The sequence below is a fragment of the Arachis hypogaea genome, chromosome 18, assembly GCF_003086295.3.
Source record: "Arachis hypogaea cultivar Tifrunner chromosome 18, arahy.Tifrunner.gnm2.J5K5, whole genome shotgun sequence".
Classification (NCBI taxonomy): Eukaryota; Viridiplantae; Streptophyta; class Magnoliopsida; order Fabales; family Fabaceae; genus Arachis; species Arachis hypogaea.
This window is the reverse complement of record NC_092053.1, coordinates 61,486,820-61,504,046: the sequence shown is the minus strand read 5'-3', so window position 1 is coordinate 61,504,046 and position 17,227 is coordinate 61,486,820. Positions and strand designations below refer to the sequence as shown.

Below are 17,227 nucleotides of genomic sequence, written 5' to 3'. Positions count from 1 at the left end.
GCCCCATCTACTCTAAATCATCAAGTTCTAATCAATTCAAGCTTAATTAAACTAATCAATTTCAACTATTTATCTCTAAGTATTTCACTCAACAATCCAAGCCAACACACCAATCTCATATTTTCCACAGCCAAGATTCCTAGTTTGAGTACCTCGTTCATGTCTATGGGATGCCATTTAGGTCCTGTTCACACTAAACAAGTGATACCAATGTGATCAATCTCAAAATTACAAGTTAAATGCTTCAAATTACCAAAGGTACACTCATGAACTTCATGCTAGACGTATCAACTAGATATCCTAACTAGCACAGGCACAGAATCAGAGTATGCATTGAAGCATAAGCAGTCCATCCCTCAGGCTCACGAGGATGAACTGCTCTGATATCATAATATAACACCCTAATATACAGATTCTTATGCTCGAGTCATAAGTCAACGATATTATGGTGGTTGATGACCGGAATTCACACCCCATTCAAAATTGGTGAATTAGTCCTTTTGGCAAGCGCACTAAAATTATCGTCAAGTAATAACCCACAGTGGAGTGGGATCGTATCCACAGAGATTGGCAAATTCGAGCAGTTTTAATCGATTGATGAATTAGTCAAGCGGATCAATAGGATTGTAGAGTGCAGAATTGTAAATGACATAAATATAAATGACTAGAATATAAAGAAAAGCAATAAAGTGCAGAAATATAAATGGCAGAAAGTAAAGTACAGAATCATAAATGACTTGAATGTAAATGGGAATGGGGAATTGCTGAATGTAAAATTAAGCTATAAAGAAATGGATAGATAAAAATGGGAAATTCATTGAGATTGGGAGATGTTGTCTCTTTGGATCAAGTCTAGCTTATATCCTCTTCAATCATGCAACTCATTGACCTCTTGGCAATCATGATTGATTGAGCCCCAATATCTTGGTAACTCAATCTCTCAGATCTTGATCAATAGCCAATTCCTTAGTCTAATTGCTCATAAAGAGAGATATGCTTGGTCATGATTATACCACACACCATCATAGGTCCAAGTAGAGGGAGGATTATATGTCACATATCCAAACACCAAAACCCAGATTCTACTCTAGTGTGAGAAGGGATTTCAAGCATGGTTTTATGTTTCCTTTTCCAAGGTTCCCATGAAACCCAATTGCATTCAATCTCTTTCCCAAGATAATTGAACACTAAGCATGAAGAACGAAATTTCTTCTAGCAAATCAAAGAGAAGATGAAGAGAAGAAGGATTTCACAATCATTCATCCATCAAGTACAACAGAGCTCCCTCTCTCAATGAGAGGGAAGTTAGCTACTCAAAGCTCAAAAGGTACTCAAAAGTGAAGTGTAAAAGTGGATCTAAAACTGACTGCTTAACCCCCTTCTTCAGTACTCCTTGGGGGTATTTATACTACTCCTAGTAAAATAAAAGAATTACAAAAGTGAAAAAGGAAAATTACATTTTGGAGGGAAAAGAAAACACTCAATAAGCATGACTTCTCAGCTGGCGTGTGGCTGGTGTGCCTCTGGCATGTCACGTGCTCTTCATTTCCAGCTTGGCGTGCCACGCCTAATCCTTCAAGTGGCACGCTCGTCCCTCTTCCAACCTTGGCGTGCCACGCCTTCGAGCTCAAGTGGCACGCCATAGTGGATTTCTTGTGTTGGCGTGCCACGCCTTCGAACTCAAGTGGCATGCCCCTTGCCTTTCTCACTTCTCTTTGCCTCTGAAAACTTGTACTGGCGTGCCACGCCCAAGGTCTGGCGTTCCACGCCCTTGCTTTATGCTTGGCTAGGCTTCTCTGGAAAGTTGAACTAGCGTGGCACGCCCAGGGTCTGGCATGCCACGCCCCTCTTGTGAGTGAGTGGTTGCCCTGTTTGGCGTGCCACGCCATGAACTCAAGTGGCACGCCTAAGTGAAGAATGGTGAATGGCGTGCCATGCCTTCGATACCAAGTGGCACGCCCCATGTAATTGGCCTCCTTCATCCTCTCTGGAAACTTATACCAGCGTGCCACGCCCATGATCTTGTCTTGGTTCCAGTAGTTAGCGTGCCACGCCTCAGCCTTCAAGTGGCACGCCATAGTGAAATGCTAAGGTTGGTGTGCCACGCCCTCGATACCAAGTGGCACGCCCAGCCCTTGCTTTTGGTCCTTTGTGCATTGGCGTGCCACGCCTGGTTGCTCAAGTGGCACGCCCAGTCTTCAATTGCCTTCAGCCTCTTTTCTGGATTGTTGTACCAGCGTGCCACGCCATACTGCTCAAGTGGCACGCCCATGGGTTTGTGAACTCTTCAAGCGTGGCGTGCCACACCTGGGTTCTCAAGTGGCACGCCTAAGTGACTTCTTGGGTTGGCGTGCCACGCCTTCGACACCAAGTGGCACACTATAGTGAATGTTCTTCTTGGGATGGAGAGTTGGCGTGCCACGCCCCTTTGCTCAAGTGGCACGCCCATAGTGGTTGATGAGTCAGGCGTGCCATGCCCAGCTTGGTGTGACACGCCCCTTTTGTGTCCTCCATTGTAGCTCTCTGGAATTTTGTATCAGCGTGCCACGCCCAGTCTCTGGCGTGCCATGCCCATATGCATGCTTTGAATCTCTTCTCTGGTCTTTAGTACTGGCATGCCACGCCCAGCTCCTGGCGTGCCACGCCAGTGCATTTTTGTAGCGTTTGCTTCAAGTGTCACGCCAGTTTCACACGCCCAGCTTCTTGTTTGTCTTCTACCCCATTTTTGATACTTTTCTCACCTGAAATTCAACACAACTCATCTCAAAGTAGTGTACCATAATATTCATCAAATAATGCATGAATTGTACTGATCAAATGAGATTTATGCCCTTTTATGGTCTTCTTTATGCAAGAAAGAAGGGTAGATGATGCAAGTCATCACAACACCAAACTTAAGTTTTGCTTGTCCCAAGCAAATCAATCTGAGTAATCCTTTATAACTTGAGGCCTTGGCTTTGAGTGATTCCAATACAACTAAGAGTAAGGCTAAGTGTTCAAAATATGCATGAATGTTTTAATGTCATGAAAAACTCTTGGATCCTTGAGGGTTCTTTCAGGTATAGGCTTTAGGGGTCCTTTCTATTGATTGTCACCTTGAGGTAGTAAGGGTTGTTTTGATTTCTTGACCACGACTCTAAGTGTTTTGTCTCAAGACAACCCTTTAATTAAGCTTTCAATTAGCACTCCCAAACCAGTTGGTTTTAGGGTACTAGGTGTTCAGACACCCCTAAGAATTTACTTGCCCAGGTCTCTTCTTGACACATCTTCACCACAAGCATCTACTAAGATTTTTTTTATTCTTTTTTTGAGCTTTTTAATGTTTTCTTTTTTTCTATCTCAGTATTTGATGCTCAGAGCCTTGGGTCTTTATTGCCTACTACCTCTTGGTTCTATGGATATTCAAGGAACACTCCTTAACCTTCCCCTAGTTATACCTTCTAGGACTAGTTGCTTTTCTATGACTCATTTTCTTTTTTAGTTCATTCAAGGTCTTACACTTGGTCACTTATATCTTAGTTTGTTTCATGATCCATCTTGGCCTTGGTCTTTCTCATTATTTTTGCACAACTCATAGTGACTCTTATGGAGACAAACTCTACTTTTATTTTTGTTGGAATGAAGACTTGAAATACATGGCATTTTCTTTCTTAAAAAGAAGAACTCATAAAGACTTCAAACAGGAATTAAAAACTATGCATAAAACATAAACTATCCTAGCATGATTATTTATTCAAAAAGTAAATAAATCAAAAACTTAAACAAGAATTCAGAAATTGGAAAGTGTCAACCATGGGACTCAACAACCTTGAGCAGCTTCATCTTTAGTTCATTGGCCCCTTCCCTTTGTCCTTCTTCTTGGAGGGGAAAGAACCACTGATGAGACACAGAAGTTGGTGAATTAAAAATTATTAAAATAGTTACATTGCAAGTATAGTTCTTAACTCACTGAAAATCTGCCTATCAATTTAGAAATATGTCACAGAGAGTTTAAATTAAAAATTACTGGGAGTTCAAGTCCCAAGTCGTTTCCCAACGAGTTGCAGAAAAGTGTGCTATTTTATTAATCAGATGTTCCAAGAAGTTGAGTTAAGTAGGTGGGAAATTAAATTGAGAAAATTCAAATAATATGAAATAAAAACCTTGACTGGGAGTTGATTAGTTGGAATCTCTATCGTTGATGGGATGATTTCAAGATTAATTTATAATTAATGGTTGTTCTGTTTAGTTATCCTTTACTAGGTAAAGGAAAGTCAAACAAGTTGGAATGCTAGATCTGTTCACGAGTTGCAACCCACTTAGTTCAAAGGGATTGGTGTTAGTGATTAGATAACAATCCAACAGTTAACCCAATTACAATTTTTTTTTCAATCCTTCCAACTCAAGAGTTCCTTTCAATCAGCTCCCCATCAAGTGAGGGAACTACTCACTCATTGAAAATAATAAATCCATAACACATGAAAGGGAATTAAAAGAAGACATGATTATTGGAATGAAAAATAAATTAAAATGGAAGAAATAATCCTTGTATTAAATAATCATGAAAGTATTCAAATGACAAAATTGAACAAAGCAAAGAACATGGAAGAATAGAACCAAGTTAAGAGAACGAACTAGAATGACGAAGTCTTGATGAGGAAATAACTCTTCTCAATGTTCCAATGCTAAAACCAATTGAAAATTAAAATTCTTAAACCTAGAGAAAGAAACCTAAAGGAGTAAAACTAGATCTAAAAAAACTGAAAACTCTCTGTAGAATGAATGTTGTCTTTTGTTTCTGTATATTCTCTGGCTCTAGTCTGCTGTTCTGGGCCAAAAACTGGGTCGAAATAAGGTCCAAAATCGCCCCCAGCGAATTCTGCAGATTATGCAGATCGCACATGTCACGCGATCGCGTCATCTATGCGGACGCGTCATTCGAGCTTTTTCTTGCTACGCGTTCGTGTCGTCCATGCTACCGCGTCGCTTGAGCTTTTCCAATCCGCGCGGCCGCGTGAGCCATGCGGCCGCGTCACTGCGATTTGCTCTCCTTCGCGTGGTCGCGTGAGCCATGCGACCGCATCACTTCTCACTGGTTGTCTCCTCAAATTCTTATGTTCCTTCCATTTTTGCTAGCTTCCTTTCCAATCTCCATCTCATTCATGCCCTATAAAGTCTGAAACACTCAACACACAGATCACGGCATCGAATGGAATAAAGGAGAATTAAAATTACATAATTAAAGTCTCTAGGAAGCAGTTTTCAAACATGTTATAAATTCAGGAAGGAATTATAATTTCATGCTAATTTAATGAATAAGTGAGTATGGATCATGATAAAATCACACAATTAAACACAATATAAACCATAAAATAGTGGTTTATTAACCTCCCCACACTTAAACATTAGCATGTCCTCATGCTTAATTGAAGGAGATAAGGAAATAAGTATGAACATGTAGAAATTCATGAAATGCAATGCAAGCCTATATATATATATATATATAAATGCAACTATATGATTCTTGCCCACTTGATCAAAAGTAAATAAGCTCTTCAAAATAATTACAAATCAAATTCCACTAATTCTATCATTATACAATAAAACAGATAAAAGTGCAAGAAGATAGCTCATGAAAGCAGGGAACATGAAAATTCAAGCATTGAACCCTCACTGATAATGTATGTACGCTCTAATCTCTAGTGTATAGGGTAATCACTCTATCCTTCTCTAATCATGCTTTCTAACTTTTGCTCTTCTCCTAACCAATCAACAACAGTTAATATACCAATGCAAACATCATGAGGTCTTTTTAAGGTTGTAATGGGGCTAAGGTATAGGTAGGGGTGTACATTTGGTCAAGTGAGCTAATAAATTGAATCTTTAATTAACCCAAGCTTCAACCCAACCTATATATTTTTAATGTAATCTTAAAGTTCATACCTAGCTACCCAGAATTTCCTTTTTCTATCCATACTCATGTATCAACTTTATATTTGGTTCTATCATATGTGCATTGATCTTTGAATTCTGAATTTAACATTGGGGTAATTTTTGTCCCCTTATTTATTTATATAAATTTTTTTTTTGACATTAAAATAAATATAGCTTATCAATGCACATAGATTTTTAATTCTTATTGTTTCACATGAGTAGGTATCCAAATTCCCATTAAATTCTCATGACACATTCCCTTAACAACTTTTGTTCCCACAATTTCCCATACTTAACTAGCACACACAATTCTATCTTAAGCTAACCAAAGATTCAATTTGGGATATACAATTATTTTTCAGCTTAAGGTTAGTAATGTGGTAAAATATAGAACAAATGGGATTTAAAGGCTCAAAGTGGTTAACAAAGGTAATTGAAAAGGGTGGGCTTAATTTGGATAAGTGAGTTTAAACAAATAATGGCCTCAATCATGTGCAAGCATGCAAATATAATAAATATTGGACATATAAGATAAAACAAAATATTGATTACAATCATAGAGAAGTAAACACACAAGAATGAAATAATTATGGTTAAATAATGTAACCATACATAAAGGCTCAAATCTTTCACAGGTTGTGTGTTCTTTAGCTCAAATGTCATGTTCCAAATACAACTCAAGCAAATTTATCATAAAAATTTTGAAAAATTAGTGAAATTTTGTTCCAAAGATAGAGTCTTAAAATAAAATTATTGTCTTTTCAATCAAGTAGAACATGCATGCAACTATCCTAACCTATACAATTTATTCTATTCTATAAAAGAAAGAAAATCTGACTAAAATATCCTAATTATTAGTGCTAGAGAAGAGAAATTACCTCCGGAAGTCAGGTACTGACTGACCTCCCCACACTTAAGGCTTTGCACCGTCCTCGGTGCCGTCTATCAGGAACAGGGGCGGGCTGGTGGCAGTATCTCCACAGTCGGGACCAGTATGGCTCCCTGTACTGGTAAAAGAAGTGGAGTCCGGGGTATCCGAGTCCTTGAAGTGTCCCTTGAGTAGCTCCTTGAGGTGTTTGAATCGGTGCTTGTTACGGTGCTCTCTCATCTTTGCTTTCTGTTCTTGCCGATCCAACCTTTCAATTATCTGCTGGAGCAATTCATCAGTTGTAGGTGCTTGTGGTGTTGAAGAAGGATTATCTTCAACTGGAGTAGTAGGAAGGCTTGTAGTGGCTGCTGGGAGTTTGAGGTATTTCCCGTTAGGGACATACTGATCATCCCGTGGAAGCACGGCTTTGGTGTCCCCAGCTCTGTAGGAGACTCCGGCTGCTGAGACAAGATCTGAGACCAAGGCGGAGAAAGGTAAGTTGCCTGCAATTTGTACGTGTCCCATAGCATTCCGAATATGTCTTGAGAGATGCAAAGGTTGGTCTGTAAGGCTGCACCATAGTAGAACAGCCATGTCCGCAGTGAAGGAGGACTCATGAGTGCTCGAAAAGACGTAGTGGGACATGATCTGTGCCCAGACGCGAGCCTCCAAGGTAAGTGCTGAAGCCAAGATTCCCTTAGGGCGGGTACGGTGGTATCCGTAGATCCAACGGCTGCCAGGTAATGCGATAACTCCGAGAACGGAGTCCCAGTCAAATTGGTACCTCTGGCGCTTAAGTGCGGCTTCTTGGAAGGCGTGCATTCCTTCTAGAATAGGGGGAAGACTCAGAGCTTGCTGAATGACCTCTTCTGTGATGGGGACTTGCTTCTGCCGGACATAAACAGACTGCAGGGTTGGCATGTAGAAGTTAGAGTAGAACTCAACTACCCAAGAAAGATTGACCTGCCTTGGATGTCTCCGTAGGAAACCCCATTGTCTTCGTTCAATTTGCGGCTCAACAAAGGAAGCAATATTGGACGGGAGGATAAGAAGGTATTCATTGTTATAGTTTCTTTCTGCCAGGATAGGGAACATCTGTTCACAGTAGCGATTGGAAAATTGCGCAGTGTCCTTTGCTGGAAAGGCTTTCTCCTTCTCATCAACCTTTATTATCCTCTTAACTCTTTTTGTTGAGGGCTTGACTGCGGTTGAAGAAGGCTCTGCCACTAATACTCTTTTAGTTCCTCTTCTTGCTGGTGGTTTGGAAGTAGCTTTCTCTTTTCCTTTCTTGGTGGCCATCCTGAAAGAAAGGAAGAGAAAGTAAATTAAATTCAAAGAGATATACAGCAAGGAAGGAAACGGAAAAGAGGGTGATGGATGCACATTAAGATATATTGACATTATCACATGCTCGCGAGTACATGTGAAAAGCCAACAATGGAAAATAGCTAGTGTATATAAAGGCAAGTGACTGCAAGGTGTTTATTGGCATGCCGGCAAAGGGCATGAGTAGCATAGACCAAGCAATACTTTGTAACAAACCATGACATTTGTATTGACAATTAAATTCAATTAATACAATAGTAAAGGAAAGTTGTGAAAAGAAAGTATTGAATAGTATAACAACATAGAGAAGTGCATAATGCCATTTGAGCTTTTTCACAAACACATAGCATGCATGTTGAATAAGGTATAGAAAATATGAAGGTGAACATGCAAGCAATCCCTTAAATAGAATAAAAATAATTGTCAAACAATTTGCAACAATCTACAAGCATATAATGAGGGATAATGACTCAAAAAAAAAAAAAAGAAAAACAATTAAATTTCTAACACCATGTAAAAAGGAAAAGAAAAAGAAAGAAAATATGAATAATGAAAAGAAAAAGAAAAGAAAAGAAAATACATATAAAATAATAAGAATGATAGAAAAAGAAAGAGGGAGGAAGAAAGTAAAACCTTGTTAATGGATGTGAGATAGAGAGTGAAAGGTAAGATAGAAGGGGGAAGGGGGAAGGAAGAAATAAGGAGGGAAAAGAAAAACTTGGATTTGGAGGAGAGAAAGATAAGATAATTTGGCAATTTAGGTTGAGCTGTGCGGCGCATGCGACGCGGCCGCGTGGGGCACGCGTTTGCGTGGATGCGCTTCAAGTATGGTGACGCGATCGCGTCGGTCACGCGGTCGCGTGACCCATGTTATGCTTCTGGCGCGAGTGCAGCCTCGCACCAGCACAACTCTCTGTTCAAATTAATTTATTTGCCAAAATTGGGACGGCGCGATTGCGTGGGTCACGCGGTCGCGTGAGTGTGCGCCAGAAAATGGATGATGCGGCTGGGTCGGCGACGCGGTCGCGTGATAAGGATTGTGCTTCCAGCAACAATCCAGCATCACTCTCGCACAATATTTCATTGTGCACCCTTTTACGTCAAAAACTCAGGGCACGCGGCCGTGTGGGGCACGCGGTCGCGTGGGAGGCCATGAATCCCATGCGACGCGAACGCGTCAGCGACGCAGTCGCGTGGGTTGATTTGCGACATTGGCACACCTCCAGCCACACTCCAGTGTGACTTTCTCTTCATTTTTATTTTTCTTTACTCTCCCTGTGACGCGGACGCGTCGCTGATGCTATCGCATCGCGTAGCAAATTTTTTTTTTAAATAAAAACATGTAAATGCAGATGCACAAAAGTACTAAGAAAGAGAAGAGTTATTGAATAGAAAAACTAAAAATAAAGAAAAGAACGATCATACCATGGTGGGTTGTCTCCCACCTAGCACTTTGCTTTAACGTCCGTAAGTTGGACGCTCCACTAGCTCAATCTTCTGCTATGTGGGGATCTTCCAAGAGGAAGATCTCAAGCTCCTTGTTTCTCTGCATCTTCTCGCCATGGTATAGCTTTAGGCGTTGTCCATTAACCTTAATAGGTTCAGAGCTTGAAGGATGGCTTAGGTGATAAACTCCGTACGGTTCGGCCTTCTCCACTCTGTATGGACCTTCCCATCTTGATCTCAACTTGCCTGGCATGAGCCTTAGTCGAGATTTGTAAAGGAGGACTAAATCCCCAGGTTGGAACTCTTTCTTCTTGATGTTTTGATCATGTACAGCCTTCATATTTTCCTTGTATATTCTGGAGTTTTCATAAGCTTCTAGGCGAAGGCTCTCCAGTTCCTGCAGTTGCAACTTCCTTTCAGCTCTGGCTTTCTCAATTTCCATGTTGCACTCCTTAACTGTCCAAAAAGCTCTGTGTTCTACTTCAACTGGGAGATGACAAGCTTTTCCATAAACCAAGCGGAAAGGACTCATCCCAATGGGTGTCTTGTATGCTGTTCTATATGCCCAGAGTGCATCTTGTAGCCTAGTGCTCCAGTCTTTTCTATGAGGCTTTACTATCTTTTGCAAGATATGCTTAATTTCTCTGTTTGACACCTCGGCTTGCCCATTAGTTTGGGGATGGTAAGCTGTTGCAACTTTATGAGTTATCCCATGCTTCTTCATTAATCCTGTTAGTCTCCTGTTACAAAAATGGGTGCCTTGATCGCTCACGATTGCTCATGGTGATCCGAAGCGACATATAATATGGTTTCTCACAAAGGAAACAACAGTGTGAGCATCATCAGTGCGGGTAGGAATTGCTTCCACCCATTTGGAAACATAATCCACAGCTTTCAATATATAAAAATATCCATTAGAATTTGGAAATGGACCCATGAAGTCAATGCCCCAAACATAAAAAATTTCACAGAAAAGCATAATTTGTTGAGGCATCTCATCTCTCCTGGATATATTGCCAAATTTCTGGCATGGGAGACAAGATTTACAAAACTTAGCAGCGTCTCTAAAAAGAGTAGGCCACCAGAATCCATAGTCTAAGAACTTTCTAGCTATTCTTTGAGGGCCAAAATGTCCTCCACTCTCAGATGAGTGACAGGCCTCTAAAATGGACTGGAATTCTGATTGAGGCACACAACGTCTAATTACTTTATCAGCACCACATCTCCATAAATATGGGTCATCCCATATATAATATTTAGACTTGCTTTTCAGCTTGTCTCTTTGATGCTTAGAAAAATTTGGAGGAAATGTGCGACTAACTAAATAATTAGCAACAGGTGCATACCAAGGGACTACCTCAGATACTGCTTGTAGGTTATCAAAAGGAAAATTATCATCTATAAGAGTAGAATCATCCTTAATATGCTCAAGGCGACTCAAGTGGTCTGCCACTAAATTCTGATTACCACTCCTATCCTTTATTTCTAAATCAAATTCTTGTAACAGCAGTATCCAATGTATAAGTCTTGGTTTGGACTCCTTTTTAGCTAATAGATACTTTAAGGCTGCATGGTCCGAATACACTACTACTCTAGTGCCAAGTAAATAAGCTCGGAATTTATCCAAAGCAAAAACAATAGCAAGAAGCTCTTTCTCAGTAGTAGTATAATTGGACTGGGCAGTGTCTAAAGTCTTAGACGCATAAGCAATAACGAAAGGATCCTTACCTTCACGCTGAGCCAGCGCTGCTCCTACTGCATGGTTGGGAGCATCGCACATGATTTCAAACGGCTGGCTCCAGTCTGGTCCTCTCACAATTGGAGCTTAAGACAGAGTAGTCTTCAGCTTATCGAATGCTTGTTTGTAATCCTCACTGAACTCGAACTCAATATCCTTCTGTAGTAATCTGGATAAGGGAAGTGCGACCTTACTAAAGTCCTTAATAAATCTCTTGTAAAAACCTGCATGGCCAAGGAACGAACGGACTTCCCTCACAGAAGAGGGTAAGGTAGACTAGAAATAACATTCACCTTTGCTGGGTCTATAGAAATGCCATTATTAGATACCACATGTCCTAATACAATCCCTTGTTTTACCATAAAGTGACATTTTTCGAAATTCAATACAAGGTTTGTATTAACACATCTATCTAATACTCTAGATAATCCATCTAAGCAAAGGCTAAAAGAATCACCATAAACGCTAAAATTGTCCATAAAAACTTCCATACAGTCCTCAATAAGATCAGAGAAAAGACTCATCATGCACCTTTGGAAAGTAGCTGGTGCATTGCACAAGTGATGAGCAGATAATTTATACGCTTTTTGGCATTGTTTTTAGTAGGATCTAGTTACTTTTAGGGATGTTTTCATTAGTTTTTATGTTAAATTCACATTTCTGGACTTTACTATGAGTTTGTGTATTTTTCTGTGATTTCAGGTATTTTCTGGCTGAAATTGAGGGACTTGAGCAAAAATCAGATTCAGAGGTTGAAGAAGGACTGCTGATGCTGCTGGATTCTGACCTCCCTGCACTCAAAATGGATTTTCTGGAGCTACAGAACTCAAAATGGCGCGCTTCCAATTGTGCTGGAAAGTAGACATCCAGGGCTTTCCAGAAATGTATAATAGTCCATACTTTGCCCAAGTTTAGACGACGCAAACTGGCGTTCAACGCCAGCTCTCTGCCCAATTCTGGCGTCCAGCGCCAGAAACAAGTTGCAAAGTGGAGTTCAACGCCCAAACTGGCACCAAAACTGGCGTTCAACTCCAGGAATAACCTCTACACGTGTAACACTCAAGCTCAGCCCAAGCACACACCAAGTGGGCCCCAGAAGTGGATTTATGCATCAATTACTTACTTCTGTAAACCCTAGTAACTAGTTTATTATAAATAGGACTTTTTACTATTGTATCAGACATCTTTGGAACACCTTTGGACGCCTGGTTCTTAGATCAGAGGGGCTGGCCATTCGGCCATGCCTGGACCTTTCACTTATGTATTTTCAACGGTAGAGTTTCTACACTCCATAGATTAAGGTGTGGAGCTCTGCTGTTCCTCAAAGATTAATGCAAAGTACTATTGTTTTTCTATTCAATTCACTTGTTCCGCTTCTAAGATATTCATTCGCACTTCAACCTGAATGTGATGAACGTGACAATCATCATCATTCCCTATGAACGCCTGCCTGACAACCACTTCCGCTCTACCTTAGATTGAATGAGTATCTCTTAGATCTCTTAATCAGAATCTTCGTGGTATAAGCTAGATTGATGGCGGCATTCATGAGAGTCCGGAAAGTCTAAACCTTGTCGGTGGTATTCCGAGTAGGACTCTGGGATTGAATGACTGTGACGAACTCCAAACTCGCGAGTGCTGGGCGTAGTGACAGATGCAAAAGGATAGTAACTCCTATTCCAGTATGATCGAGAACCTCCAAGATGATTAGCCATGCAGTGACAGCGCATCGGACCATTTTCACAGAGAGGAGTAGGATGCAACCAACGACAAGGGTGATGCCTCCAGACGATTAGCCGTGCTGTGACAGAGCATTTGGACCATTTTCCCGAGAGAGATCGAAAGTAGCCATTGGCACCGGTGACATCCTTACATAAAGCCAGCCATAGAAAGGAGTAAGATGGATTGGATGAAGACAGCAGGAAAGCAGAGGTTCAGAGGAACGAATGCATCTCCATACGCTTATCTGAAATTCTCACCAATGATTTACATAAGTATTTCTATCCTTAGTTTATTGTTAATTTTCGAAAACTCCATAACTATTTTATATCCGCCTGACTGAGATTTACAAGGTGACCATAGCTTGCTTCATACCAACAATCTCCGTGGGATTCAACCCTTACTCACGTAAGGTATTGCTTGGACGACCCAGTGCACTTGCTGGTTAGTTGTGCGAAGTTGTGAACCATGGTATTGGCATCATGTTTTTGGCGCCATTTCCAGGGAAAGAAAGAGCAATGAATTTTACATAATCAAAGTGTAATCACAATTTCGTGCACCAAGTTTTTGGCGCCGTTGCTGGGGATTGTTCGACTTTGGACAACTGACGGTTCATCCTGTTGCTCAAATTAGGTAATTTTCTTTTCATTTTCTTTTCAAAAAGATTTCAAAAAATTTTTCAAAAATTTTCTTTCAAAAATTTCTCCTTTGTTTTCAAAAAAAAAATATAAAAATGTTTTCAAAAATATATTTTTCTTCAGAATTTTTAAGAATGAATTCTAGTGTTTCATAAAGCATGTTGAAGCCTGGTTGGCTGTAAAGCCACGACTGTAGGGCATGTTAGACGGGGCATGTCTGAGTTACATACTAAAGCTTGGCTGGCTATTAAGCCATGCCTGACCCTTTGATTGGAGCTTTAGACTAAAGAGCATAAGATTCCTGGAATTCATATTAAAAATTTTAGAATCCTTATTTTTCTTTTTCAAAATGATTTTCGAAAAAAAATTTAAAAAGAAAATACAAAAAAATCATAAAATCATAAAAATCAAAAATATTTTGTGTTTCTTGTTTGAGTCTTGAATCAGATTTTAAGTTTGGTGTCAATTGCATGTGCATCTTGCATTTTTCGAAAATAATCATGCATTCATAGTGTTCTTCATGATCTTCAAGTTGTTCTTGGTAAGTCTTCTTGTTTGATCTTTGCATTTGCATGTTTTGTGTCTTTTCTTGTTTTTCATATGCATTCTTGAATTCTTAGTGCCTAAGCATTAAAGAATTCTAAATTTGGTGTCTTGCATGTTTTCTTTGCATTAAAAATTTTTCAAAAATATGTTCTTGGTGTTCATCTTGACATTCATAGTGTTCTTGGTGTTCATCTTAACATTCATAGCATTCTTGAATGCATTCATTGTTTTGATCTAAAAATCTCATGCATTGCATCATTTTCATATTTTTCTCTCTCATCATTCAAAATTCAAAAATAAAAAAAATATCTTTCCCTCTTTTCTCTCATAATTTCGAAAATTAGATTTGACTTTTTCAAAACTTTTTAAAAATCTAGTTGTTTTTATGAGTCAAATCAAATTTTCAATTTAAAAAGCTCATCTTTTTCAAAATCTTTTTCAAAAATCAAATCTTTCTTAGTTATTTTCGAAAATTTTAAAAATATTTTTCAAAAATTTTTTTCTTAATTTTATATCAAATTTTCGAAAATAACAATAACAATTAATGTTTTGATTCAAAAATTTCAAGTTTGTTACTTACTTGTTAAGAAAGATTCAAACTTTAAGTTCTAGAATCATATCTTGTGATTTCTTGTGAATCAAGTCATTAATTGTGATTTTAAAAATCAAATCTTTTTCAAAAACTAATTTCAATCATATCTTTTCAAAATTATCTTCTTATCATATCTTTTTCAAAAATTTGATTTCAAAATATTTTTTTAACTTCCTAACTTCTTATCTTTTCAAAATTGATTTTCAAAATTTGTTTCAACTAACTAACTAACTTTTTGTTTGTTTCTTATCTTTTTCAAAACCACCTAACTAACTCTCTCTCTCTAATTTTCGAAAATATCTCCCTCTTTTTCAAAAATTCTTTTTAAGTAACTAATTATTTTAATCTTTGATTTAAAAAAAAAAATTTTTTTTCGAAAATTACTAACCTTTTTCAAAAAAAAAACTATTTTCGAAAATCACTAACTCTTTTTCAAAAATTATTTCGAAAATTCTCTCCTCCTCCCATCTTATTCTATTTATTTATTTATCTACTAACATCTCCTCATCTCAATTCACTGCTCCTATCCTTACCCTTGTGTTTGGATTCTTCATTCTTCTTCACCCCTATTCCTTTTCTTTTTCTACTAACAATAAGGAACTTCTTTACTGTGACATAGAGGATTCCTCTTCTTTTCTTTTTCTCTTCTCTTTCTTATGAGCAGGGACAAAGAAAAAGGCGTTCTTGTTGAAGCTGATCCAGAACCTGAAAGGACTCTGAAGAGGAAACTAAGAGAAGCTAAATTACAACAATCCAGAGACAACCTTATTGAAAATTTCGAACAAGTAAAGGAGATGGCAGCCGAACCCAACAACAATAATGTAAGGAGAATGCTTGGTGACTTTACTGCACCTAATTCCAATTTACATGGAAGAAGCATCTCCATTCCCACCATTGGAGCAAACAATTTTGAGCTGAAACCTCAGCTAGTTTCTCTGATGCAGCAGAACTGCAAGTTTCATGGACTTCCATCTGAAGATCCTTTTCAGTTTTTAACTGAATTCTTGCAGATCTGTGATACTGTTAAAACTAATGGAGTACATCCTGAAGTCTACAGGCTCATGCTTTTCCCTTTTGCTATAAGAGACAGAGCTAGAGTGTGGTTGGACTCTCAACCCAAAGATAGCCTGAACTCTTGGGATAAGCTGGTCACGGCTTTCTTAGCCAAGTTTTTTCCTCCTCAAAAGCTGAGCAAGCTTAGAGTGGATGTTCAGACTTTCAGATAGAAAGAAGGTGAATCCCTCTATGAAGCTTGGGAAAGATACAAGCAGTTGACCAAAAAGTGTCCTTCTGACATGCTTTCAGAATGGACCATCCTGGATATATTCTATGATGGTTTATCTGAGCTATCAAAGATGTCATTGGACACTTCTACAGGTGGATCCATTCACCTAAAGAAAACGCCTGCAGAAGCTCAAGAACTCATTGACATGGTTGCTAATAACCAATTCATGTACACTTCTGAGAGGAATCCTGTGAATAATGGGACGCCTATGAAGAAGGGAGTTCTTGAAATTGATACTCTGAATGCCATATTGGCTCAGAACAAAATATTGACTCAGCAAGTCAATATGATTTCTCAGAGTCTAAATGGAATGCAAGCTGCATCCAACAGTACTCAAGAGGCATCTTCTGAAGAAGAAGCTTATGATCCTGAGAATCCTGCAATAGCAGAGGTCAATTACATGAGTGAACCTTATGGAAACACCTATAATCCATCATGGAGAAATCATCCAAATTTCTCATGGAAGGATCAAAAGCATCAACAAGGCTTTAATAATGGTGGAAGAAACAGGTTTAACAATAATAAACCTTTTCCATCATCCACTCAGTAACAGACAGAGAACTCTGAACAAAGTACCTCTAATTTAGCAAACTTAGTCTCTAATCTATTCAAGGCCACTGTAAGTTTCATGAATGAAACAAGGTCTTCCATTAGAAATTTGGAAGCACAAGTGGGCCAGCTGAGTAAAAGGATCACTGAAATCCCTCCTAGTACTCTCCCAAGCAATACAGAAGAGAATCCAAAAGGAGAGTGCAAGGCCATTGACATAAGCACCATGGCCGAACCTGTAAGGAAAGGAGAGGACGGGAACCCCAAGGAGGAAGACCTCCTGGGACGTCCAGTGATCAATAAGGAGTTTCCCTCTGAGGAACCAAAGGACTCTGAGGCTCATCTAGAGACCATAGAGATTCCATTGAACCTCCTTATACCATTCATGAGCTCTGATGAGTACTCCTCTTCTGAAGAGAATGAGGATGTTACTGAAGAGCAAGCTGCCAAGTTCCTTGGTGCAATCATGAAGCTGAATGCCAAATTATTTGGCATTGAAACTTGGGAAGATGAACCTCCCTTGTTCACCAATGAACTAAGTGATCTGGATCAACTGACATTGCCTCAGAAGAGACAGGATCCTGGAAAGTTCATAATACCTTGTACC

The 17,227-nt window shown here is 39.1% G+C and overlaps 1 non-coding gene across 1 annotated transcript; it reads right to left on the bottom strand.

The window, feature by feature from the left end:
• Positions 1 to 15,979: 15,979 nt before the first annotated feature.
• Positions 15,980 to 16,087, bottom strand: LOC112774032 (small nucleolar RNA R71). Its single transcript, XR_003188546.1, has one exon. It is a non-coding gene; the product is annotated as a small nucleolar RNA R71 (small nucleolar RNA).
• Positions 16,088 to 17,227: the final 1,140 nt, after the last annotated feature.